Source organism: Talpa occidentalis, unplaced genomic scaffold (assembly GCF_014898055.3).
Source record: "Talpa occidentalis isolate TD23 unplaced genomic scaffold, MPIMG_talOcc4v2.1 talOcc4.3, whole genome shotgun sequence".
In the NCBI taxonomy this organism is placed as follows: domain Eukaryota; kingdom Metazoa; phylum Chordata; class Mammalia; order Eulipotyphla; family Talpidae; genus Talpa; species Talpa occidentalis.
The window spans coordinates 43,912,706-43,939,867 of NW_023603184.1; the positions used below are offsets into that span (position 1 = coordinate 43,912,706).

The 27,162-nt window shown below is 40.6% G+C and overlaps 1 long non-coding RNA gene across 1 annotated transcript; it reads left to right on the plus strand.

Moving 5' to 3' along the window:
- Positions 1-317: 317 nt before the first annotated feature.
- Positions 318-12,746, plus strand: LOC129146522 (uncharacterized). Its single transcript, XR_008553384.1, has 3 exons — positions 318-367; positions 793-861; positions 12,674-12,746. It is a non-coding gene; the product is annotated as an uncharacterized LOC129146522 (long non-coding RNA).
- Positions 12,747-27,162: the final 14,416 nt, after the last annotated feature.

The following is a 27,162-nucleotide window of genomic DNA, read 5'->3' on the forward strand; positions in this document are numbered from 1 at the left end:
CACCTCAGGTAGAAACAGGGCTCTGCAGTCAGAATATTCAGATCCTTCTGCTGTGGCTTTTTCAGTGTGAAATCCCTCTGGACCTTCCTCAACCATGCACAAAATGGAGGAACGTGAGCATCCCTCATAGTGAGTCATAGTGAAGCTTAATGGAGTTCATCTAAATGAAGTGCATACCATGGTGCTGAGGACATAGTACCTGATTAACAGGTGTGAACTATCATATATGTCACCTGACAGTCATGCCACACTGCACTCTCAACTGGACTTCAGCTTTGCACCTTCATAACATAATCCTTTCTCTTGCTCTTCAGTGGATGAACTTTGGTTGGTCACCAAGACTCACCACAAATGGCAGTCTATTGAGGTATGTGCTGTGACATGATCATGCATTCTCAGGACTGATAATGTTTTGGGGAAAACAAACAGGCAAACTATAGCACTAAAGGCAACAACAGATAACTTGATGAGTGTACCAATTAAAGGACCCCTTTTCCAAGCACCCACAAATTCTACTATTCTGGAATATCTGTGAGAACTATCAAGCACCCTGGGAAGAGCACCCTGCCCTCTGAAATTCAGGTGGGGCATCAGATAGTGCAGTCAGGGAGGGGACATCTGTGTGTTGAGTGGCTGCTATGTATTGACACTGTGAGTGTTTCCTATGTGCATTATACACAGGAGGGAGTGGGTACAGAGAGGTCATATGACTACTTGAGTTTGCACAGCTATAAATATTGGCTCTGAGATGTGAATCCATATCTCTCTGCTGACAGACTTGTATTTCCCTAGGTTTTGTGACAGAGGCCAGAGAACAGCAGAGGTTTACGAGGGTGGAGAGAGAACAAAGAGTTCGGGCAGGTAGGAAAGCCAAATTTTCTACCCTTGCCAGTCTAATTAAGAGCTGATCCTGATGAAAATTCTGCCAAGTGCACATCAATGACAGAGAGAAAAGTGTTTCTGTGTAGGCTTATTTTATTTGAAGAATGGTAATTACAGGATGATGATCATACAGAAGAAGCATTTCACTTGGTACCCAAGAACTTTGATCATTTTATTATCCGGAATCCATACTGAACTATGGGGGTAAGTTGGAAAGCCTGCTTTAGAATCAGTCGTTACTGAATTGGAATTGGGATTCCAACTCATAACTTGTCAGACTTCAGGAAGGTGATTTGACCTCAAGGAGACTGAGTTACCTCATCTGAAAATGGGATTAGTGGTGACATCAACTCAGAGGGCGATGAGAGCCTACTAAGGGAGGGTGCAGCTAAGGTCCATATATATTGTATTGCTCAATAAATGGGGCAGGGTCCAGGGCTTTCTGCTAAGAACTCTGCTGGGCCCACAGGTGTAAACTGGTACCACCTTGAGCAAGCAGGATTGTACGGCCACACCAGGTATGATCTGAGAGAAGGGTCTGACGCAATGGTTCGCAGCTAAAAACATCTGCAAAGATTCTTCCCTTAAGCTTTTCTACTTAAGCACAATTCCAAAGTTCAGTTACATTGTACCTTTTACAATTTTGTGAACATGTAAGACTCACAGGTAGGGATGGCCCAGCCAGGGTCCTGCTAGTCATCAGTTATTCATAGTCTCAAGTCTGACAGACCCGTGAACGTGTAGAGACTTATCAGAACTACAAGAGGGATCTCAGGATAGTCAGGAGAAGAAAACTGCAGAGGATTTCTTTAAAAGGAAGGGGAGGAAGGTATGAGCTCTAATCTATTTAAAAACAAACAAAAACATACCAGCTTCAGATCAGAGATGGGAGGGGACATAATGGGACAGCAGGGAACAAGTTGAAACAGTCCATTTATTTACCACTTTCTGCTAAGGAGTGAAGGGGGAGCCAAAATATCCCAGCAAGATGAGGCCTCCTCAAAATTGCTGAACAAAACGCTGGTGGAAATAGCTGGGGATGAGTAGAAATCCTAGGATTTTGTTCTTCCTGACAAATAGTGGATACTTGATAAATGTTAGATTCATTCCTTTCACTTCCTTTGCGGTAGGATTTGTAAAAAAAAAAAATCTGAGAAGCTGATTTATAGTGGATACACATGGTCTATTTGCTGCTGGGCTGAGCAGAAGCTGATGATTGCTCATGCCTGAAGACCATCCACCTCTCTCTCTCCTTCCCTCCACCTATGCATCTTTCCTCCCTTTTTTCCTTCGTTTTCTCTCTCCCTCCCTCCCTCTCTTCCGCAGATATTTAATTGTGCTAAGCACCGAGGATAAGGGGGTGAATAGACAGGATCACATTTTTCAGGGAACACAGACCCTGAGCAGATAATTAAGCACAGCTATGCTAAGTGCCCTGTGCTCAGTCTGCTCCTCACTCAGGCCCTTGATTTCTTTTTAAATTTATATATGTGTATATTTGTGTGTGTGTGTGTGTGTGTGTGTGTGTATTGCACCACTGTTCATTTTTGTACACTGTATGATTTCTCCTCTCAGGTGTAGTCCCCATAAAAGTCTCACCAAGTCACCCTTGTACCATCACCACAGTCCCTTGTGCTCTTCCCTCTCCTGTTTGATGCCGTTCCTTCCCCTGAAGAATGCCTTTCATTTATAGTTGCCTGATAATTTTTTTAATTATTATTTTTTTTCCTGATCCCTTATTTGGTTCCCCTATATGCCTCCTATAAATGAGACCGTCTGATATTTTAATTTTTCCTTCTGGCTTATTTCACTGAGCATAACCCCGTCTATGTTTACGGCAGCACTATTTACAATAGCTAAGCTTTGGAAACAACCCAAATGCCCAAAAATAGATGACTGGATCAAGAAGATGTGGCACATATACACAATGGAATACTATTCAGCAATCAAAAAAGATGAACTCATGCCATTTGAGGACTTCGATTTTTGATAAAAGTTTGCTGTGTCCATGTGGCCCACAGGAAGAATCTCAGACCATCCCCCACATCTGGCTCTTATTCCTGATTTCCTGGTCAGGGTGGAAGTTATCCCCAACTCTCTAGCCTTGTCTTGTACTACACCACAGTGCTTGGTTTAGTATTGGGGGTGATACTGGGTACGCCTGTGATACGTGTTTTCACAGAGACCTACAGAAAGCTCACTGGGAGGTGTGTGTTCTTGTTAGGGGAAAGGATGTCCTGATCTAAATCCATACAGGCTTTGTGGACTCCACCCCGACTTCAGACCAAAGCCATCAAGACAAGATGATGGTCCCATCACCACCAAAGGGAGGGTTGCAGGGACCTGAGGATGGAGTTAAGCAGCCAGGGTTGGTATAAAATCAGACACGTGGGCCGTGGGTCTCTCTCTTGGCTTCACAACTCTCTTGGCTCTCAACCAGCTCTCAGCTGCCATTGGGATTCCAGGTTGGCGGATTGGGTAGGACACATTTAAGACTTTATCTCCCTCTTTTCTCCCCGAGCTGTACATTTCCTCATCTCCCCTTCCCTTGTAAATAAACCTTTTATTAACCTTTTGTGTGTGCCTGCAGTGGAGTATTAATAAGTCCCTTTTAAACGCGCGGGTGAGGACCCACAGTCAGGCAACCCGTTTTATATCGGGGCTGCCCTGTAACATTCTGACCATTAACTTCCAGGTTGCATCAGAGATGAGTGTGTGTCTATGAGGGAAGAGAGGCGGGGATGAAGGGATCTCTGAGTTGAAAAGCAATCATAGTTCTAGAAAGTTCATCCTGGGTGAAGGAATGTATCCCTCCCCTCCCCTCCCTGGACACCCCCCTCTCCTGCCTTGTCTTCATCATCTACAGTAACAAACTGAACCAAAATACAGTAGGAGAATCCAGATCTTTGTTCTACCTGCTTTATCAGAACAGCAAAGATCTATTTACTAAGCATCTTCTGCAACAAGAAAAAAACAAGAAAACAGCAGCTCTGCAGCAGTAATCTCCACCCAGACACTCCACTCCCCACCCCTCCTTATCTATCATCTATTTACCCATTTGAATAATGGGAGGAAAAACCAGCTTCCTAATCAATCTCATTTTCCCTGAGTGTTTGGAGTTAAAAATCATTTGCATTTTGACAATGGTCCAGCGGTCCCTTTTCCCATCCATCAATTTGAATGGTAAATTGACTGCCCTGGTTCCATCTGATCTTTAATTGAATAACTGCATGTCATCAACACAAATTTGCAGTTTGGCCTAGAGCTTATGGCGGTGGTGGTGGTGGGGGGGGGCAATTTGCTTTTTGCTTCTTTACTAAAGTGTTTTCAATTTTAAATTTATATTATGTCCACAGTGTGTGTGTGAGGGGGGAATGGGTAGGAGGGAGGGAGGAGGGATCTAGGTGACTAGGGGGGAGGGGAAGAAGTAGAAGTGACTGTATTAGACTACAGACAAGCGCAGCACTAATTAAAATGGGAAAATAAAATTCTTTCACTTGGGGCCACAGGCAATGAATGTTCCTTGAAAAAAAAGTGAAGGCCCTAATACTTAGAGATTTGCAACTGGATAATAACTTAGCAAAATGTGACTGACAGTTACCAGATTATCTCCTTAATCACACCTTTATTTCTATTAAGCAGGGCTGATGCTCCCAGCGGGTTTCAAACATGTGTTAACACTGAGCATCCCATGGAAGAATCAAAGAGCTGTAGAAATGGGAGCTTTGTGGAGGGACTTTGCAAATGGAAACATTCCAAGAGGGCCAGAAAAACCAGTGTGGAGCAATACACCCTGTTCTGGCTTAAACAAATGCCTTGCCCCTACCAGCACAGAATGTTAGGGACTGTACAGAAAGATGGTAGGAAATTATGGGAATGCAGGCCAGTCAGTAAACCCTGGAGTTTTATTTTATTTTTTTTTTTGATTCAATGAAATCTTCAGTTTCTATGAGTTGGTTGTTTCAAAGGACTAATTCCCATAAAACACAATTAGCTTTTATATGACAGTTTGTTATGATTGTTCTTTTTCTTTCCATCCAAACATCTTACCACTTTGAAGAGTAATCCTGGCAGTCAACCCTCAGAAAAAAATGAGGATGATCAAGTCTCTCTCTTTGGGGCTTAAAATTGAGCCCCATACAAGGTCCAAGGTACCCTAGTAGTCACAGGAACCTCATCCTAGGAGCTTGTACTCCTGCAGGGTACTAGGGGAGCAGCGGGTGAGACCGGAGAGGGCTGACCCATATGTGGGTCAGCTCAGGGGCCGGGGATCAAACTCAGGCGTTGTAGCTGAGACTTAACCCCTAGGCCCCAGGGAGTTAACATACCGAATGTATGTTAATAATACCTAGTAACATAGCATATGTATGTTAAGTCAGTCAGTGCTGTCACCTGCCTACTAGGTTAGGTATTATTTTCCCATGTTGGGGATGAGAAAACTCAGCCGAGAGAGATTTGTCAACTTTCTCAAGGAACCATATTTAGAAAATCAGAGTCAGAACTTGCACTCAGCCCCTCCATCATCACCCAGCTGTTTGGAGCACAGGAAGCACACGGGAACTGTTGGGAGGTTTTCCTCCTAAATCTCACTGTAAAGGATCCACACTCTGGTACCCACCCCCTGCTGGCCTTAAGTTACATTTGCATGATGGGGGCTCTGCAGTAGATTGGAGGGAGAAGATGATGAGGTGTGTTTGTTGCATAACTGCCTCCCTGCCAGATTGCTGCCAGGTCCTGACAAGTGACCACCTTCTACTTATCTCTCCCTGCTCCAGTCCACTCACCCAACACTTCCCATAAGGTTTCCATGGAAGAAATCGGGAATGTAGTCAGGGCCGTGGGGGAGCCTCAGCCTTGATAACATCCTGGAAAACAAGGAATTCCACAGGTTGACCCACCCCTGGAACATACACCTGTGTTGATCAACATTAGTACAGTTTGCCTCCCAAGAACCAGATGTCATCTGGCCAAGGACACCCCAGCCCCAACTGATGGCAAATGGCCAAAAGCAGCCACGAGGAAACTGCTGTGGAGCCCTGTCAATCAAAGAGTCACCACCAGTGTCACCACCACTCCTACCCCCTCATTTTTTGAATCAAGTTTATAACCCCCTGCTTCTTGCCCCCCAGCAGCAAGAAATTTCTTTCTTTTCCACCTAACTCTGGTCTTGATGTTGAAGACAAGGACCAAGGACCAAGCCACCTTGGAGTCCTGCTCCCAACTCCTCGTCTGATTCATTTTGATTTCAGGATCCCTTTACATTAAAAATTGCTGAGAACACCCAAGGGTTTTTGTTTATCTCTCTCAGTGTTCACCACAGTAGAAATCAAAACTGAGATATTCTCAAACATGAGAATATAACAGGGTAGCCCCCAGGAAAATGGGAGGTTCCAGGTACCCTGCCCCACCAAAGGGAGGGTGTAGCTGAGCAGGGAAGAGAAAAAGCTAGAGAGGAAGCTGGAGAGGAAGGGAGGAGGAAGGATGGAGAGCCAGAAGGAGACCCGAAAGAGGCACATGGAGCAGAGAGACAGGTTTAGAGACTGTGCTTGCTTCTTGGCCTTGGACTGGTTGAAACAGACGTGGGTGAGAGACTTGCAGGGAGGTCCACAATGGCAGCTTTTATCTTGATTTTGCTCTTTCTGTCCCAGATGTGCTGGGCCCTTCTGCTCCTTTCTTGTGGGTCCCTACCAGGAGGTGCCATAGACTTGTGGTAGGCTTTCGGGCCTCAGTGGTAGCTTTAGTCTTGCGGGCAGTTTCACGGGTCTTTTGTGTATAATTTGTGCTTGTTGAAGGAGGAACAGAGGCAGCACTCTTTCTCAAAACTTCCATTTTGCTTCCCACAGTCAACTGGAGACTGTTCATATTTACTTGCAAAATTTTATTTTTTTAACAACTTTATTGAGGTAAAATTGGTCTATAAAGAACTGTGGATAGGGGCCTCCCTGGTGGTGCGAGGGGTAAGATGCAATGTTATGAAGCTGTCCGCAGCCTCTGCAACACGAGTTCAATCCCTGGACAGGGAGGTGACCCACATGGCGCAGCAGACCTCGACTGCTGCTACCCTCAGCAGTGTATTTCAGTCAGTCTGCCTGTTCTGTTCCCAACTCTGTCTCTGGTGAATCCTCTCACCCCCTACACCTCTGGCCTGCATCCCAGTTCTTGTATACATAAACTTTAAAAAAAAAAATTGTGTATAATGAATGTGTAAAATTTGGGGAACTTGAAAATATGCAAACACCTGTGATTTCATCATTACAACAAAGGACATATCCAATACTTCCCAAAGATTTTTTTTATGCTTATGTCTCTCAATTAATGAATTGCTTAGTCACTTAATTAATTTTGGTAAGAGCACTTAACATGAAATCTACCCTGTTGAACTCAACACATTTGGAATTACAAATATTGGGTTGTTAACTAAAGGTTTCCTATTGCATAGCAGACTTCTAGAATATAATCATCTAGATAACTGGAACTTTCCACCAATGAACTACTTTCCATTCCCCAACCCCCAGCCCCTGGCAACCACTATTGTATTCTTTACTTCTAGGGGTTTGACTATTTTAGATACCTCATATAAGTGACATGCAGTATTATTTTTATAAATCACCCAATGTCCCTGAGAAGCAGAAAAGGAGGTTCCAGAAATGTTTATATGGGTGTTGTGATACCTTGGGTATAAACTGAATTTGAAATTTAAAAAGTCTGAGTTTCAATCTCCAGTCCCAGTGCTATCCACAGAGCTGTTGTCACATCACATCCGGGTCTCAAAGTGAGTGGCCTGACTGCTAGAAGAGTAGATGCCAACTTGTTTCTCCCATTTCCCTTCTCAGGATATCCTTCTAAGGGACCTACTAATTCACAAAGGTACCAACGGTGTTGGCTACCTAAGAAATTCATACCTCTGGCTCACAACTGAATTGTTTTCTCAAATATGGAGATATGTTTATAATTGATAAATTGTAAGAATCTTAAAGCATTCTTGAATATCTTCATTCCAATTTTTTTTAAAAAAACAATCAAGAAATAATTAAGTTATGTAGAGTGGCAGGGCACAAACATTTTGACACTAGAAAGAAGGCTTTGCTCTTAGGAAATGTGGAAATCACTGAGCTTAGAACTTTGGTTTTGGCTCTGAAGCCCATGCATCTGAGGCAAAGAGTGGGGGCAGCACAGTTTCAATGCAGACAGAAAGGGTTTCATTACCCACAGCAGTGAACACTATGTAGGAAATTTCCAGCAATAGTCAATGAATGCATTTTCCAGTTTTCTAATTTGTTTCCTTCTCCCTGGATAGTGTGCATGATGTAAACTTATGAGAAGAATGTGGAAGTACTCAAAGGTGTAGAGACTGTACATTCGTTTTGAAGTAGACAAAACATTATTTACTCTCACTTCTATCCATCCTATTATCATCATTCAAAAATGATTAAAAAAAACTTCATTTCTCTAATGAATGGGGTAAATTGGGGAGGGAGTAAAAATTAAAGCAACTGAACATGTTTTATAAACTGCTAAAAGCTTAAAAGAACATTGTTAACTTTCAGGGATATTTGCCAAAGTGCAATTTATAGAAGTCAGGAAAACTGAATGAGAATTGCCAATGCTTAGCAGCAATGAATTAGAAAATAACACTTTCTAATTTTTTAGAATATTTTTCTACTTGTAATCACATCTACTATAGAATTTGGAAAATGCATAAAGAGAAGTATATGAAATAGCATTAAACATCATGCAGTGTTTTATATGCTTGTATATATCTTAATCTATTGCTGCATCTAAATATATTCACAAACTTAATCAATATTATTCGTGCTGTTTGATCACTTGCTTAAAATTTTAATATATAATATTAGGTATATATAAAGTGCAAATTATTCCATATGATCCAGCAATTCTACTCCTAGGTATTTATCCAAATGACACAGAAACAGTAATTCCAAAGGGCACCTGCACCCCTATGTTTATAGCAGCACTATTTACAATAGCTAAGCTTTGGAAACAACCCAAATGCCCAAAAATAGATGACTGGATCAAGAAGATGTGTTACATATACACAATGGAATATTACTCAGAAATCAAAAAAGATAAACACATGCAGTTTGCAACAACATGGATGGAGCTAGAAGGGATCATGCTTAGTGAAATAAGTCAGAAAGAAAAATAAAAATACCGGATGGTCTCACTCATAGCATGAATTTAGAAAACCTAAATAAGAGACCAGGAAAAAGACTAATCAATATAAAGTAATAATCAAAATCAACAAGCAACTATAAACCAGAGACACACTATTGGGAGGGGGGGAATTAGGGAGAGGGAGGGAGAGGAAGAACTAGAGTCAAAATAAAGGGGGGGTGCAATTGTATGGAGAATATAACCAAAATGAAAATGCATATATTGTACAAAGATAAAAAATGATGTAAGAATTATATAAAATAAAATATTAAAAAATAAAGTGCAAATTATGATAATAACCATGTTGCCACACCCAGCTTATAGAGTTAAATATCGTCAATATGGGTCCTCCCCGGTGGCACAGCGGGTTGAGCACAGCACTGTGAAGCTGTCTGCAGCCTCTGGAGTGTGGATTCGATTCCCAGCCAGCCAGGGAGATACCCACATGGTGCAACAGACCTTCCTGTCTCGCCTGCTGCTCCCCTCATCAGTGCTTTCAGTCCTTCTGCCTGTTCTTCTCCAGGCTCTGTCTCTGGTGAATCCCCTCACCCTCCCACGCCTCTGGCCTATACCCCAGCTATTGTATAAATAAAAAATAAATCTTAAAAAAAAAATCACCAATATGGTTCAACTTGTCTATGAGCTCCTCCCTAACTTACTCTTATAGTAGCATGTTAAATTTTGTGTTTACAATTTCTTTTCTTAAAGTTTTTCAACCATTTAAACAATATTTCATTTTGTGTTTATTTTAAATGTCATAATAGTTGCTTTCTTCTGTAAGTTTTTTCTCACAATTATTTTTGTTCAACTATGTATTTAAGATTCATTATGCATATTTATATTTTAAATTTTCATGACAGTATAATGTTCAATTGTGAGAATATACTGTACAGTCAGGCATCACTTAACAATAGTTTGGTCAATGATGAACCACATCAATCACAGTGGTCCCAATATGCAGGACCATTCAATACAGCTGTGTATTTATACTACTTACTACTTCCCTAGGTTTGTATAACTATGCCATTCACACAGTGAGGAAATCACCCAACAATATATTTCTCAGAATGTATCCCCCTGATTAAGTGTTGCATGACTGTACTCAAGTTTTATATGGATGGACATTTTATATGGATGGATATTTATATGGATGGACATTTGCTTTTTTCTTTTTTTATGTTTCAAAATAATGCTATCATGAAATCATGAATTTTTTTGTTTGTTTCCTGGTAGATATTTTGTAGGAATTTTCCTAGAGTACAGAACAGGATTAGACTAGATCACATATATAATTAAGTTGTTTTCCTAAGAAGTTGTACTTCATTAATAATATATAGAAGTCTCTATTCCCGTACTTCCTGGTAATAATATGTTCTCTAATTGGCATTGCCTGTTATGTCTCATTATGGTTTCAATTTTAATTTCCTTAATTTTTTCAGACACTTGTGTTTCTTTTCTGTGACATATGTACCTGTTGGAGTCTTGTCCACGTGTCTATTGTTTCAGATGACTTTCCTTATTGACACATACCTAACATTATGCATTATTAGAAAAGGGATATTCTTTTATTGTTACCAAAATTATGGATGACATTGTAATGGACTGACTAGAGCTATTTCTAACCATTTGCTCCCTTGCTATCACTTTCTCAGATTTACTTGCAGTTATTCCCTTTTAGTTATAGTGACCATGTCACTCATTTTGGGGCAATGCAAGCCTAAGTCTTTGGTGGATATAACTGAGAAAATGTTTACTTTTCTATAAAATTATATAGATTCAGCTATGACAACACTGTACCATCCTTGCTTAATCCTGACATGAACGCAGATTTGATGCTGGGAGCTGCAGCAGCAATGGAAATGTGGACATGTGGAAAAAGCTAAGAGATTTATGAAAATCCTGGCCTTGACCATTCTTGCACCCATTTATCTTCAAATATATATGTATATTACATACACACATTCTTGTTTACTTGAATACTATAAATCTAATTTTCTGTGAGCGAAAGCCAAATGCTGTTCTGTTTAATAGGAAATCTTTATCCACTTTCAAATAAAGGATAACAAAACATATACATGGATAACAGGTCAGTAGTTCTAAAGTGCAGTGCAGTTTCTATACCAGAACCATCAATGTCACCTGTTCATCTGTTTACAATGTAAATTATTGGGTCCCAGCCCGGATGTACCTAGAAAGAAACTCTGGGGGTAGCCTCAGGAATCTGTGTTTTAACAAATCCTCTAGGTAACAAATCCTCTAGCTAAAGTGTGTGAACCACTGTCACAGGGAAGTGTTGTAGCAGAAGGATTGCAATCTTTGGTATTAACCTCAATCCTTGCTTTGCCACTTTTTTGTTGCATAATCTTGGCTTTTGATTTTGAATATTATCAATAAATGGGAAAATAACTCCTACAGTTTACCAAGTACAAAAAGGAGGTTTTCAATATGGAGTGCTGATAATAATACTGATGAAACAAATAATACTTTAGATAATACTATTAATATTTATTAATTTATAAGTGAGTTTTGGAAATATAAAAGAATAAGATCTTATATTCGATACTCGCAAAAGGTAGGAAAGATTCACAAGCAATTTTGATTCAGAATGCAAATTGCTTAGTAAGACTCTTATGACCTGACCACACCCTTTCTTTCATCCTTACATAGCATTCTGCCCCTCATGTGTTCAACTTCACCTACTTGACCCTTTATCTTGCCCAAGAATATTCGTTCTTATTCCATGGCTTTTGAATATTCTATCTTATTAACCCGGATCCTCCTCTCCTCCAGCCTTCCTTCTCAGTCCATGTGAATCCCACTTGTTCTTATCTTAACATCATATCAGCATGTATCTCCCCCGCCAGGTCCTAAGTTCCACTCCAGCTTATTGTCAGTTTGTTAATGGTATTCCTAGCATAGCCTCACACAACGTAGAAGGGGCAATAAACAAGGAAGAAGATTTTGTTAGATGAGCAGGTGAATATCTTTCATCTCTTTCACTTCCCAAGTCTCAATGTTTTCATTTTTAGCATGGGCTAATAACTTATGCCTCCGTGTGGTTTGAGAAATAAACATAATCATTGTGCATAAGTGATTAGAGAGGTAATTACAATGTGTTTTGGGTGGCTTGTCTCTGATAAAGGGGGCAATCTGTATTCCCCAAAAAGCAAATTTCCTTCCAACTCCATTCCTTACATCTTACAAGTAATATGTAACAAGTAATTCTTATGACCGTAATTATTACTGATGATCCAAGATGTTCTGATATCTTTCGTATACCAAATACTTAATTTTATGACATGCTTTATTATTATCTGCTTTTTTATAGATAAGGAAGCTGTAAGGCTAGCAGAGACTGAATGCTAGACTCCTGCACACTCAGCACTGCCGATAGACATGCACAATGAAGCTGGTGGGTCAGACACTGCCTAACCAGAGACCCTGCTATTTACAGGATCTGTCTTCTGCATTTGCTTCATTTTGTTCTTTTCCTGAGAAAAAGACAAAATAGAATAAAACACGCTGTTACCTGTTTTTTTATTTTTTTAGAAAAGCAACTTCCAAAGACTGCTTTGAGGTCAATACAGATTTTCATTCCAATCTTTTCTCCTCCTAGATCCACAGACTCTGAAATGAAAATTGACACCAAGCCATTGACCCTAAGGCTGGATCCTCCACCAGAGAACAGTGGCTGAGTCAGGTATTGTGCAGCCTACTTTTGAGGTTCAGAAATTAGATGAATACACATTACAGAGATTTTGCCACAAGTATTGAAAGCAGAAGTCATTTATTTTAACCAGAGTTCTTACTTTACTAACTTAACATGTGGTAGGTGCTTCATAAATGCTGGCTGAAATGCATGTCATAAGTCTCATGATAGAGTGAGATTTTCTTATAATGTCCATTGGAGACAAATATGAATGCCACTTAATATGGCCATCCAGATTTTACAAAATATTCCCCAATCTACCTTTTCTAATTTCTTTTTTAAAGATTTATTTATTTTATGCATACAAAGTGTACAGACCAGAGGTGTTGAAGGTGAGAGGATTCACCAGAGACAGAGTGGGGAATAGAGCAGGCAGACTGACTGAAACACACTGCTGAAGGGAGCAGCGGGTGAGGCAGGAGAGGTTTGCTGCGCCATATTGGTAGCTCCCTTCCCAGGGATCGAACTCATGCTGCAGCGGCTGCGGGTAGCTTCGTAGTGCTGCGTCTTAACCCCTTGTGCCACCAGGGAGGCCCCCTACCTTTCTAATTTCTTCCCTTAATGTAATTACGCCTTACCCAGGACTCTAACCACTCTCACATGCTATTTCCTACCTACACTCTTATGGCTTAGTCCTCAATGTCTTTGCCTGTGCTGTTTCTGCTTCCTGGAATTGCTGCACCACACCCTAACTATTTTACAAAATCAGGACATCTGATCTTCAAGGTCTCTGTTAGAATGACTTCTCCATGATGCCTGTCCCAGGCAAGACATATTCACACTCATGAGCTTCTGAATATCCTGGAAATAATTACTGTGACAGTTTCCATTTGGTGGCACAGTGAGGCTTGTGGATGAAGCATAGACATCAGAATGAGAGATGCCTGGACTCAAATCCCAGCTCTACCACATAAAAGTCCTGCATTCTGATGTGATGTACCCAAATGGGCACTTCCATTTCCTCTTTGGGAAATGAGGATGCTCTGCCCTCCTGTGAGAATGAGGGGGACATGCAAAGGGTCAGCATAGGGTGGTTGAAGGTCAGCAGTCACCACATTCTGGTCATACAGGTCCTCAGCTCAATTATCATCTCTTGAGAGTGGTCCCTAACTAATATCCCACCCCTCTCGCTTCCTTTCTTTAAGCTTTGGGTTCAAGTTGTCCAAGTTCAGATTCCAACTCTACCACTTAGTTTGGGTAAGTTTGATCCAGTTAGTTAATTCCCTTCCTTCACTTTACTCCTAGGTAGAGAGAGGTTAGAAGTTATAACGAAGTCATAAGCACATTTCAAGAATCATTTTAACCTTAGATTACTGCCAGATGCAAAGTATATTCTAGCTGTTTGTGTATTGCTCACCCCTCTCTCCCGGGTGCATATTCATTCCAGATTCAAGGAGTGTTTCATTTCATGTTTGTCAAATGAACAAATTCATACACTCAAGCACTTTTCTTTTCTTCTTGCATTATCTCACTGGTTCTTGGGATGGAATGTGGGCTCCCACAGGGCAAGAATAGAATACCATTGCTATTACACGCTCAGTGCCCAGCACAGTTTGGCACCAGATGATACTTAGGCAACTTCATGGAATATAATGGAAAATTTTCCATGACAGATTCCTGCCCGGATCTGCTGGTAGTGAGTTCATTAGCCTCAGCTGGCAGAATCATCAGCGTTACACCCACCACTCAGCAACTTCTTGCCACCACTCATTCAAGCCCACTTAGTAGAGGGTGACCCAGGGATGGCAAGCCACTTCCTCTCTGGCATGACAAAGAGCCAAACCATTGTCTCCCTTGACTGGGTACAAGATTTACCTTGTTCCACTGGCAGATTCATTTAGACGATGCCCATTTTGGCTGGCAACAAGAGGGCTTTTTTTCTTTTCATGGCTCTCTTCCCTTGAATCAATGTTTGTTTCCACCTCCCTCTACTTACAGGGACTGCTAAACTGGTCTGGCACATCCAAAGTAAGAGGTGAACATGGGCCATCATCAAAGGGTCTTGGGATGAGAAGGAAGGTCCATCCTGATGAGGTCTGAACAAGTCAGAGACTCTGCATTACAGTAAAACCAGTCACCTCCTTGGAGGGGTTCTTGAACCTCTTTGAAGCTTCCCAAAAGAGGTGGCATAGAACGGGTGGAGGGGCGGCCAATTAAAATTCACTCTAGAGCAACAAAGAGAAGTAGGTCATGGCTGACGAACAGAGCAGCATTGACTGGATGAGGCCCTGGCACCAGAAGCCCACATCTCTTGAATGTTGTTTCTTTTCCAAAAAAACAAAAGGACCCCTGAAGCATGGAGTCATACTGTCCGTGTCTGTGTTTATAAAGTGTTTCTTTCATGTAGAGCCCACAGCGCAATCCCTTTGGCTTATTCTCCATTCTCTTCCTTCATCTCTACAGATCACAGACTTTGTCCATTCCCAATGCCATCATCACTGAATTTTCTTCCTATTGCCAGATGTAGTATCTCCACATAGCCTGCAGACAGATTCTGAGTCTGCAATGAGACAGATGCCATTCCATAATGCATTCATCCTTCATGCCAGTGTGAGAGCCTTTCCCCAACCTTCTTCTGGCTGATCATTATTTAGGTCAGATGAGAGGGCATGGAGAAAGGTGGGGAGAGAGGGAGAGAAACAGAGACTGAAGAAACCATGTCAGTATGAGATTTCAAATTTAGCATTTTTGAACCAGATGTGACAGACAGCACTCAAGAGACAGGCCTACTCTGCTTTTACTTGTGTGCTCTTGGAAATGGGCATAAAAGTTGGAGCATGAGGATGTCAGTTACAAAAACTTACAGAACAAGGACTTGTGCTAAGAGCTGCACGTCATTATAAATTCACTAACTTATCTTATTTTTTAGACACAGCCACTGCTGTACAGTCCCTTCATTTTGTACATGATCTTTAATCTGGCTCTCTGTGGCATAAACAAACCTAAGTTGGCATTTATCAGTCTAAAATGTGTCCAACTGAGGCCAACTGTTTGGATAGAGTTAAAATCTGTCATGTTTGCTCAGTTTCATTAAGGTAAGAGACCTAAGTTTATTTTCCATAGTTGTCAGTTTAGCTACTGTCACTATGATTTCTATGATCCTCATCACAGAGGGGGGTGAGCATGTTCCTGTCGGGGGAGAATAGCAGCCCCATGTTCACCATGGTCATTTTGTCAACTGAATGTCAGCAGTGCATAAAGTAGAAGAGCCCTGGTTGTTAAAAAACCAAATGTTATCTATTCAAGAACCATCTGTGGTGGGCCAAGACATAGGCTATGTAAACAAAAGAGGGCTTGAATCCAGATTTCTGGTTCTAAAACTCTTTCTGGGTGCCAAGAGACCATCATAAATGTAAAGTTTATCAATGTTAAAAATATCATCAGTCTGTAAGTGGGAGGAATAAGGAGTCAGGATAAGTCCATATTGGTAATGAGTAGAGAGAGTTATTTCCTGGAAGGGCTTGGACAGTTTTAATACTTGGCGAGTCTTTCACCTGTCGGTGAACTCAATGCCACTCAAGCTGGCCTTTTGTCCTATTGGTAGGATAGAATGAAGGTCATGGACTTTAGCACCCAAGAACCTTGGCCCATTTATCTTCTGCGTGAACTTGAGCACACTAATTATGGCCTCTGAAATTTCATTTCACTTATAAAATGAACATAGTGCTGCTTACTTAATGCTAAGTCATAGGAATGTTGTGAGGTGTAAATGGGCATTATTGTGGCAATTATTACCACAGTCTAACACATAATGAATATTTAGACCATTGGTTCTGAACTGGGTCAATTCCCCCTCCCCCATCTCCAGAGGACATTGGACTGTCTGAGACATTATTGCAGCTGCAGGATCAGGGACAGTAGATGTTCCAGTGTCCAGAGGGCAGCGGTCAGGGATGCTGCCAAATACCCTATGATCCACAGACAGTCCCCAACAGTAAGATGTCAAGGGACAAGACTGAGGAAGTGGCTGGATGAATAGTCACCATGCATCAGGCACCTTCCTGTCGGTGTCTGATCTCTTCAACTGTGCGGGCTCCAAAATGTGGATGCTGAACATTAAGGTTGCTAATAACACCCACTCACTTGCAAAGAACTTTTGTGTCTATTAACTCATTTAATTTTCAAAAGCAGTTGGGTTTAAGTATTAACACAATCTCCATTTTACAAGTAGGCAAACCTTGGTGTGTCCAGGTCTAGGAAACCACTCTGCTGCTTTCCGTTCTTAAGCATCATCCACACACATGTATCAAGTTTAGGTTACATGGAAGCTCAGTCTTGACTACTTTGGGTAACTGCTCCTCTATGAAATGTGATAAATACTATTCTACAGAGAGTGATTACTACAAGGACAACATGAAATGGTGCCTGCAGTGGGCACTCAAAAATCAGATCTCTATCGGTTCTCCCCAGTGGCGCAGTGGTTGAGCGCTGGGTTGCGAAGCTGCCCACAGCCTCTGCAGTGACGGTTCGATCCCCGGCTGATGGGTGAGGGCCCCACATGGCGCGCAGACCTCTCCTGCTGCCCGCTGCTCCCCTCAGCAGTATATTTTGTCTGTCTGCCTGTTCTGTTCCCCACTCTGGCTCTGGTGAATTCTCTCACCCTCCCGCGCTTCTGACTGTACCCAGTGCTTGTATAAATAAATAATCTTTAAAAACAATTATTAAAAAAATCAGATCTCTATCAACATCCTTGTCTTTTCTTGAGGACTGGATAACGAACAGTCCTCAGTGCCCTATTTGCAAGCTTCGAGACCCCGCAAGGTGAAGCCATGCTCAGGTGCTATGTTGGGCTCCCCAGCAGAGCTTGCACACAAGTCTCAGGTTTCCAAGACCTCCTAGTCCACAGTTGCTTTGTCTGCTGAGTGATGCTGCCTGTCAGGCGCCACCCTGTGCTGGCCACCGAGACTTTGCAGGAGCTGTCAGTCCTGGTGCCGTCCAGCACCTCAGGGTTGACGCCTTGACAACTGTGTCACTGCTCTCTCATTACCTAGCGGGAGGGTCACCTTTCTGACAGACAGTTCTGAAAATTCTTTATTAAAAAATATTTTTTTTGGTAGAAAAGACAGATTACTTTATAGTTCTGACATGCTCTACTTACTATGACATGAGACGGTCTTGGTGTTTCTGTTACTTGCGGATGTTTAACTGATGGCTCTGCTCAGGTGATGTGTCACTGTGACGTATGGGTTATTTGGTCAGAACTTCTATGACCTCGACCTCTACATATTCTTTCACATAGTCACTCACATCAATTCATTTGTTCACATTCATTCATTCACTCACCTACACATTTGAACATTTACTGTGAACCAAATATACTGTCCAGCATTTATTAGATATAAAAAAAATATTCAATCCTTGATCCTGAAAATTACCTCATCTAGTAGAAAATGCCAGGGAGTGAAGAAGGTACATTTTTAAAGTGGGATTTGAAATAAAAGAAGCATGCGCTTTGCAGGGTAACTAAGGCTTTCACAGATGGAAGCCAGAATTGGGAGTGGATCTGCAGAATGGGTGCCTGCTTCTCTCTGCATGGTGATAGGGTAGGTAGCAGCAGAGGCTGAAGATGGGGTTTTGTTGGGTACACTGTCATCTGTGTGCTGGCTCCACACTGAACAGGGCATGCACAACAGTTGAAATAAGCCAGTGATACCCCATCCTGGAAGAAGGCCCGGATGCCAATTTTTGTACCAGGAGTGATCATGCTGAAGTACACAGCATGAAAACTGTCTCAGAGGGACCACTGAGTATCTGAGTGTATCAGCAGACAGCTGTAGAAAAGGAAATTACTAACCATGTTAGGGGTGGCAGAGGGGGAAGTACCCCAGAATAGGTGATATTTGATCAGGGCATTAAGTAATCAGAGAGGCTCATCTTGTGGGGAGAAGTGAGGGCATGTGGGAGAGCAAAGCAGAGCCTGATGCCTTCCAAAAGGATGATGGTGTGGTCAGAACAAAAGACAGGGAAGGATGAGGAGAGGTGGTCCTTGAGGGCACTTTGGGGCATTTGAGTGGTGGACCATGGGGATCTGGCCTCTCTCCAGTGGGACTTGCTGGGCTTGTGTCTGATTTGCACAGAGGAGTGGTGCCTGGTAGGCTCTGCACTGTAGACATTTCTTTGGACTCTGGGTGCAGTGCAGGGTTGTAACGGAATGGACTGGATGTGCAGACAGGAGGCAGAGAATCTTCAGGCAACTTGAAACCACTGCAGGGAGAGGTGGTGAGGCCCTCCTGGCTTCACCCTGGCAGAAAGCCTCATCCCCCTTGCAAAAACGGGTGGCCCATTCTTCCAGCAGATATTTAAAAGTTAAAAAAAAAAAGTGGAAAAAGGACCTAAGATGAGTTTCCTAAGCACAAATTTGAAAAACAAAACTAAGACATGTTAAATACCAGTGGAATTTGCAGTGCACACACTGCATGGAACAAATGTGTGAAGAAATCAGCAAAGGTGAAGTGTGGAATCGGGCCTAAGAAAAGGGGGACTGATAAACCTGTTTGTTAAATTGCCAAAGTGATAATGCACTGTCATTCCCATGCACATGTGAAATGTGGGACTGGGTTGTGTGTGGCAATGTATGGGGCACCTGCCATGTTTCATCAAGCACTTTGCTCAAGGTACAACAGCTATTGTCTCCATTATTCTTAATAATGACTGCAAAACAGACTTATTCAGACTTGAGGTTCAAACAGTTTAGGGCTTTGCTCCAGGTCACAGTACATGTAGAAATGGATTTGAACCCAAGTCTGTCCAGCTATCAAGTCCTCTGTGCTAGTGCAGATGGCTGGCACTGCAGATCCACCATCATAGGGTGAGACATGCCTGCACATTGTTGTTATTATCTTCCTTCCTGGACATTGACCCAGGTCTTTAAAATACTGCTATGAGCAGAAAAGGTGAAGATTTTGTGAATGGAAATGCAGGGAATAAAACAAAGAACCAAATTTCTACCTCTAACTTTTGTTTTGGGCTTGAGTCACCTCACTATTCTATTTAAATATGAAGTTTTTCTTCGGTAAAGTAAAAAAAAAAAAAGGACTAAATCTTGTAACATACATCCTATGTTGTATATTTCTAAGATTCTATGCCCTGAGTTGAGCTTGTGATCATGTAGTAGCAAGTAACATGGTAAAATGTAATGGTCTTCACTCTTACAAACCAATCTAAAGATAAAATATGAAGTAATTGTCTTCAGTTTCAGAAATGAGTGGACTGTTACAAACCTTGGAGAGTTTCCAGTTTTAGCATATAAAAAAATGAAGGTATTCAATTAAATTTGAATTTCAGATAAGTAACACATGCTTCCTTCTACAAGTGTATTCCATGCAGTATTTGGGACATAGCTACACTCAAACGTTTTCATGGTTTTCCCCTAAATTTTAATATTGCCCAAGTGTCCTAAATGGTAGCCGACAACCAAAATCTTTGATAAAATAAAAATGATGTTAGAAGAAAAAGTTGAGGAGGACATGGAAGAGCTGGTTTCCAGGCCCGTGGATAATAGTGAGAGAAATGTGAGAGAAATTCACATATTTAGTGAGAATAATAGTGAATAATAGTGAGAGAAATTCACAGAAATGAAATTTTCATATTTGTTGAGACAAAGATAATTAGCAGAAAAATGGTAGGGAGATATAGTAACATCAGTAGCCTCCTAGGAGAGCAGGAGAGAACAAGTAAAACCATAGCAAATTCTCCTTTTCAAGAAAGGAGTACAAGACACAGTCACATACTGTCTACAGTGGGTGGATCATGAAGTAGAAGCATAAAGATTTTTTAGCATGATGTTGGTAATTACCAAAGAACAAAAAATGAAACAATTAAACATTGTTTTCTCTGTGCAGTGGGGCTTGGAAAGTGGATAAAGAGAAAGATAGTTATTTTTCATTTTATTCTACCCTGATTCAATTTTCAAATTTTATGCTATGGATAAAATAAGATTGAAAATAAAATACATTAATCATTCTTGCTGTCACCATCATTCAGCAAATTACAAGATTTTTGTTTGTGCATGTTCTCAATCTCAGGTTTATTTTATTTGCCTCTACCACCTTAATTTGTGTACAAAGCTATTACCAATCATTTATAAATCCAAAGAACAAACAGATAACTGCTAATGTTTTGCCTGATATGGCGAACATGTCTCCATGTTTCCTAGTATAAAAAAAGGCAGAAACCTTCAGATGAATTAACGTGGTTCCTTTAATTTAAAACCAATATTTGCAGAGAAGCATTCCCCTAGCATGGCTTTAATTGTGAGATGCTATCCATTACCTTTAACACATATTTACAAATGAATTATGCTCTCATGAGAGGAAAGTAAAGTACTAGTCAGAGCAGAGTTTGGTTGATTTGCTCAGGATTTGATTGATCTAATTTAGAAACTGATGAATTTTTACTTGGCACTTTCATTCATTTGGAAAGAAGGCATATGAATTCAACAGAGGCTATCAGAAAAAGACTTGCATTAAGAAGTCATTGGATACTGAAGCTTGACTCTGTGTGTGAGTTAGTGTGTGTGTGTGTATGTGTGCATGTGAAAGAGAGACAGATACACAGAGACAGTGATTGAGACAGAGACACAGAGCGAATATAGCATGACTAACAGATGTATGGTTTGGACAATAACTTCATTGCTGATTCCAAGGCAAAGTCCCATCAGGAGACTACATGTCCTGCTCTATACATAACATTGTAGTTTGTGATTAATGTCACTTCTAACTGAAAAAACCATAATGTACCCCACAGCCCACAAACCTCAAGTCATCTAACTTCAGACAATCTTTCCAGCCCTTGAACAATGCTGCCATCACCAACTGGGTGTGATGACACCAACTGTCACATATTTTCAATTACATGCCTTGAGTCCCCCCAGAAGCCATCCTCCACCCAGAAGTTGTAAAGCTGAACACGTGCTGCACATGGCCTGCTGGTTGTGCTGAGAGCATGTCACTAAGTCAGAGGAGAGGAGGAGACAGAGGAGAGTTGGGCTGTTAACAAACAGAGCCCTGTGCAGCCTCTGCAACAATGGGCCTTGAGATGCAACACCATCTTCTGCCTTGACCAGATTGAGCCAAGTCAACAAAGTTGATCAAATGTGCCTTTGGAAGTATGCAGTTGTGGGGACCCTGGGAAAGTTGTGGCCACTTGAAAGGGCTTTCTAGTTGTAATAAGGGGCTTAAAAAGTATTAACAACTGTTTCAAGTACTTGGTAGGCTCTAGGTGTTCTATGGAGAAGTTGAGTCAAGAAATCCAATTTAGACTTGTCAGACACCCTTGCTGACCTCACAATAGTGGATAAGCTCTTTCCAGGTAGGGCCTGAGGATGGCTCAAGATTAAGGTTTGTCCATTGAGGATGTGGCTTTCTTTGCTTCTCTCTTCTATTGTTTCTTCTCTCTTCTTTTTTGGTTCCTATTGCAGTGGTTTTTGTTGAATTTCTTTTCCTGTTTTTACCTAGGTCTTACTCCTTTCGTGTTTTCCTTTTTCACATAGCACAGAATTTTCTGGACTGCACCAAATATTGTAACCATAAGAGATGAAAGACTGTTTTCTATAGATCCAACATCACAAGGGGAAAAAATAATCTATATAACTATAATGCAAAATAGGCCATTAAGTGTCATTCTTTAGATTTTATTATTATTTTTTTTTAAATTTAGGAAAAAAAAAAACCTTTCTAAATTATGTGCTTGGCATGGATAGAATTGTATAGGAATTTAAGAGGAAATTATTACTGGCTACTCATTGACAGCCAAGAAGGCAATATTGAGGATACGAGAACATAGGATCAAAGATAATGTTAGGTGGATGCAAGAAAGTCACACTGCTTTACACTGTGTCCTAACTTGGCCAATAAAATAGGAATTCCTGCTTATATGCCTGCTCTTTTAGGAAACTGTTTTCTGTCCATTCTCTTATTAGATGTTATCAATAGGCATGGGGACCATGACATGACATCATGTCATGCCATGTCACATCATTTCACATCACATCCACATAATCACACATACACACAATCTTCTCTTCCCCTCTCTTTTCCTTAACTCTATTTTTTTAAAAAAATATACTTTTTATGCCATCAGTCATGCTCCTCTCAGGTGTAATCCCTATAAAACTACCATCACCTTGGTGAACCTTCACCATAGTCTCTTGCGCTCTTCCTTCCCTTTCCTTTTCCCTCCTCTTTTCTTTCCTCCTTACTTTTATCCTCTGTGTAGTTCACTCTGGCAGTTTTAGTTTCCAAGAGTAGCACTCAGCTCAAAATGCTTGCTGACCTCAAAGTGTTCAGCAGTGATATTTTAATAGTGAAATACTTAAAGCAAGTTCAATGTTCATTTTCAGGTGTGTGATTATATGAATTATTGTTCATCCATTTCGCAGAGTAACATAAAGTCTCACTTTATTCAATCCTTTACAAATAAAATGCTGCCTCTATCCCTGGCTTAGTTTCCCTCATTGCACTTCTAGTTCATGGAGTGACTTATTTATTATGCATGTTCTCCATAACTCTGTCAGCTCCACAAGGCTAGAGTCTGCCTTCACTTCTAGACATCTGTGTGTAGTATAGTACTCGATACTTAGATGTTCAATAACTATTAATTGAATGGTTATAGATATTATAGATTATTATAAATGAATAATCTTTAATGAAATAAAGTTTTTCTTTATATTAAGTGGAAAGGTAGATGTAAAAGTGTGCTATCCCATGATCTCAACTGCATTAAAATATGACAGGAGAAAAGTATTGAAAAGAAGCATTCATGTTCACAGTGCTTACATTTGGACAGTGGTATTTATCTTTCGGTTAACCTATATTAATCTGAATTTGCCAATATATTACAAAGAACATATATTTCTTTAAAATTCAGGTTCCTTTAAAAATAGTCAATGCTATTGACTTGGTGCACATATTTTAAAGCTGGGACAGACAGAGGGAATGTCAAAGTGACACAGGGATCAGTATAGTGGTTGGGAAAATAATCCAGACCTAACTGACTCATGGCCCCAACTAAGAGTTGACAATCTCTTTGACTGCCAGTGATATGTTTAAAGTGAATGTTTTGATGACATAAGTGAAAATGAAGCAGTAGAATCAACAAGCTCAAGTTTGTTTTAAGGGCATTAAGGCTAAAACATTAAAGAAAGTGAGGGTTTGGCAAAGCCCATATTTTGGTGGTGCCAAACCCCAAATGATCAAAAACTGCTTCCAGATGTTGATGAAACCCCAAATAGAGGTTGTACACAGGCCACTCATTCAGTCTTAATGCTTTGCAGCCCTAAGACAAGCTCAGATAGGTGATGACTCCGGTGGCTGAGTTGATTGAGGGGGGTTCTATGGAGAATGTGTTTATCTGCCCCGTCAGCTTTTTTAGTTGCTGCCATGGGTAGCATGTCCGACCCACAATCTCAGTGATCTTCTTTGAATAAATCTTCATTCAGAAAAGTATTTTCAAACCCCTCATTAAGTAGAGGTTTGAACAAGCCTTACAATCTGAATTTTCATCCATCCCTTCAACCAATGTTTATGGAGTGCCGACTCTGACAAGCACTGAACTAGACACTGGGAATATAGGTGTTTACAAAGTAGACAGAAATTGCTGCCCTTATGGAGTTTATGGTGTGGTAGAGGCCTGCCATCTAGCCTTAAGTGCTTGCCAAGTGTCAGTTTTCTCTTATTGCTTTTTGGAACATTTCTAGATTTGTTTTCTCCTTAAAATTGGATGATTGCCTCAATTTCCCAGTTAGCACTAATTCCTGGAAAAGGCTAGACACAGCCTTGGAAAACGATGTTGGTTGACTAATACCCTGACTCCCCAGCCTGAGGAATCTGGACTTGCTATTGTCTACACACCTACCTGGAAGTTTCTAGAGCTTGCCCATAGCCAAATGGTTAACCAGAATAACCACTCTGTTAGATACTCATCTTATTAATAATATCTGTCATTTGTTGATCACTCACTGTGTACCAGCGATGTGCCAAACTTTTTTCTTTCATTGTCTAATTTATTATCATATGTGTGATATTTCCACTTTCAGTTTAGATAAATAAACTTCTATCAGATTTCACTCTTCCATATATACCAACTATAAACTGTGGACTACATAGGAAAGGAAGAACAAAAATCCCCAAAATAAAAAAAAAAAAATGATCTTTAGGGGCCAAAGAGCAAGGACAAAGCAATCAGATGTTAGAAAAACAGAGTTTTTAGTAAGAGAGAGTAGAGTGGTGTAGGGTAGTTTTCATTTTATAGCCTTTAACCTTAGAGCAGAACAAATTTATATTATACAGAGTGGATAAATCTAAGATACGAAACCCACAGTCCCAGCCCAAAGAACAAAATAACAGAGTTCAGGGTAACCACAGCCACTGAAAGTGAAAAGGGAACCCCCCCCCAAAAAAAAACAAAGTCAAATTCTGTTTACAAACTGTCCATGTCTCTGACTACTCCCACATGTGTGGAGCAAACTGAAAGTAGGTAGCAAAGTAAAAGACATCTACAGCAAGAATGAAAGTTTGCAAGGCCAATCCAACCAAGTGTGGTGGTTAGTATTATGTGAAAACTTAGACCGACCTATAATACCCAGTTATTTAATCAAATTCTAATCTAAGTGGTCCTATGAATATATTTTATCCATGGTTATCATAAAATAGGTTTACTTAGAGCAAAGGAGCTTCATCTTGATAGTGTTTGTGGGCCTCAGCCCATCAACTGAGGGCCTTAAGAGCAAAAACTGAGGTTTCCTAGAGAAGGAATTTTACCTCAAAATTGCACATCAGGGACCCCCTGGATTACAGCCTTCAGTTTACCCTATAGAATCCAACTTGCCAGCACCATAATTGTGTGACCCAAATCCTTAAGATAAATCATTCTATCATCATAATATATATTAGTTCTGTCTCTCTGGAGAACTCAAACTTATAAACCAAATTAATTGCCAGCAGAAATAAAAATATCCATACTCTATAGAATTGTAACTGAATCCAGAGACTCCATAGCATAATATTCACAATGTCCAGGGTAAAATCCAAATGACCTGAGGTACCAAGAACCAAAAAATTGTAATGTAGTTGCAAGAGAAAAGACAACCAACTGAGAATGATCCTCAGATAACCAAAGCATTGAAATGATGAGACAAAAGATGTTAAAGCAGACATTATAATTATTTTCAATGAGATAAAGGAAAATGTGCTTGTGGGAAATAAAAATTCACAAAATCTCAACAAAGAAACTATCAAAAGGATAAAGTGGAAATTATCATACTGAAAAATACAGTATGTGAAATAAAAATTCACTGGATGAGCTTAACAGCAAAATGGAGATGACACAGTAAAGAGTCTAGATATTACCCAAACTGAGAGCAGAGAGGCAAAAGAATTTTGAAAAAAATGAAAGGAGATACAAAAAAATCATGGCTGAATAACATAAGGTTTCTTTCAAGATATCCAGAGGAGGGGAAACAACAAACAGGGCAGAAAAATCATTTAAAGTTATAATTGCTGATGTGATGATTAATTTTATGGTAGCTTGATGGGCTAAAGTAAGTTGACGGAATAAGATAAACTATGTGAACAATAAACAAAAAAAATGGGACTAGTTGATTTGCTATTAAATAAATTAACATTTTTTTTCCAATTTCGTATTTTTAATTTCAAATCTATCCTCCTGAACCTGCTTTGTAGAAGCAGGTAGAACCAGGAAGCGTGTAACCTCTGCCACCTCCGTTGCTTTTGTCAGTAGAGGGCACTACAGGGACACTGCAGGGGAAAGCACTGCTCTTCCTGGTAGTTGTGTTTTCTTTCTTTTCTTTCTTCCAGGGAGGGTGGTGGCCTGCCATGTGCATATAGGACACCCAGAGGTACTCTCTCCCAATTGAGTATCAGCGACACCCTTGTGGACAGCTTTCTGGCAAGTCTATATCTGCATCTCAGCTAACATTCTAGCGACTCTCCCAGGTGCCTCAGGCACCTTCCTAGGGAGTTTCACCAGAGGTTTCAATATAGGGTGTTCCCAGATATTTTAAGTAGTGCCTCAGAGAGTGGCTTTTGTGAGTCTCAATGACATCTTAGCATATAATTTCCTGGTGAATTTCATCCACATCTTAGCGTGTTTCTGCCCAAATATCAGCTCAAGTCTGTGATGAATTTCTATGCCATGCAATGTGCCAAAGTCACATACTTTCTAACAAGGTCCAAAGCTCATGCTTACGTTTCTCTTCAACGAGTTGCTTCCTTGGGTATTACCCCTCAGCCTGAGAGGTAATGAAGTATCCTGTATCTGTTATTCAAGTGTTCTTTAGAGGCCTCTCTGTCTCTCAGTAATTAATATCCAGCTATTAATTAACAATTCTTTATATTAAACTTTCTCTGTTAAAATTCTATATGGTTTCTGCACCCTCA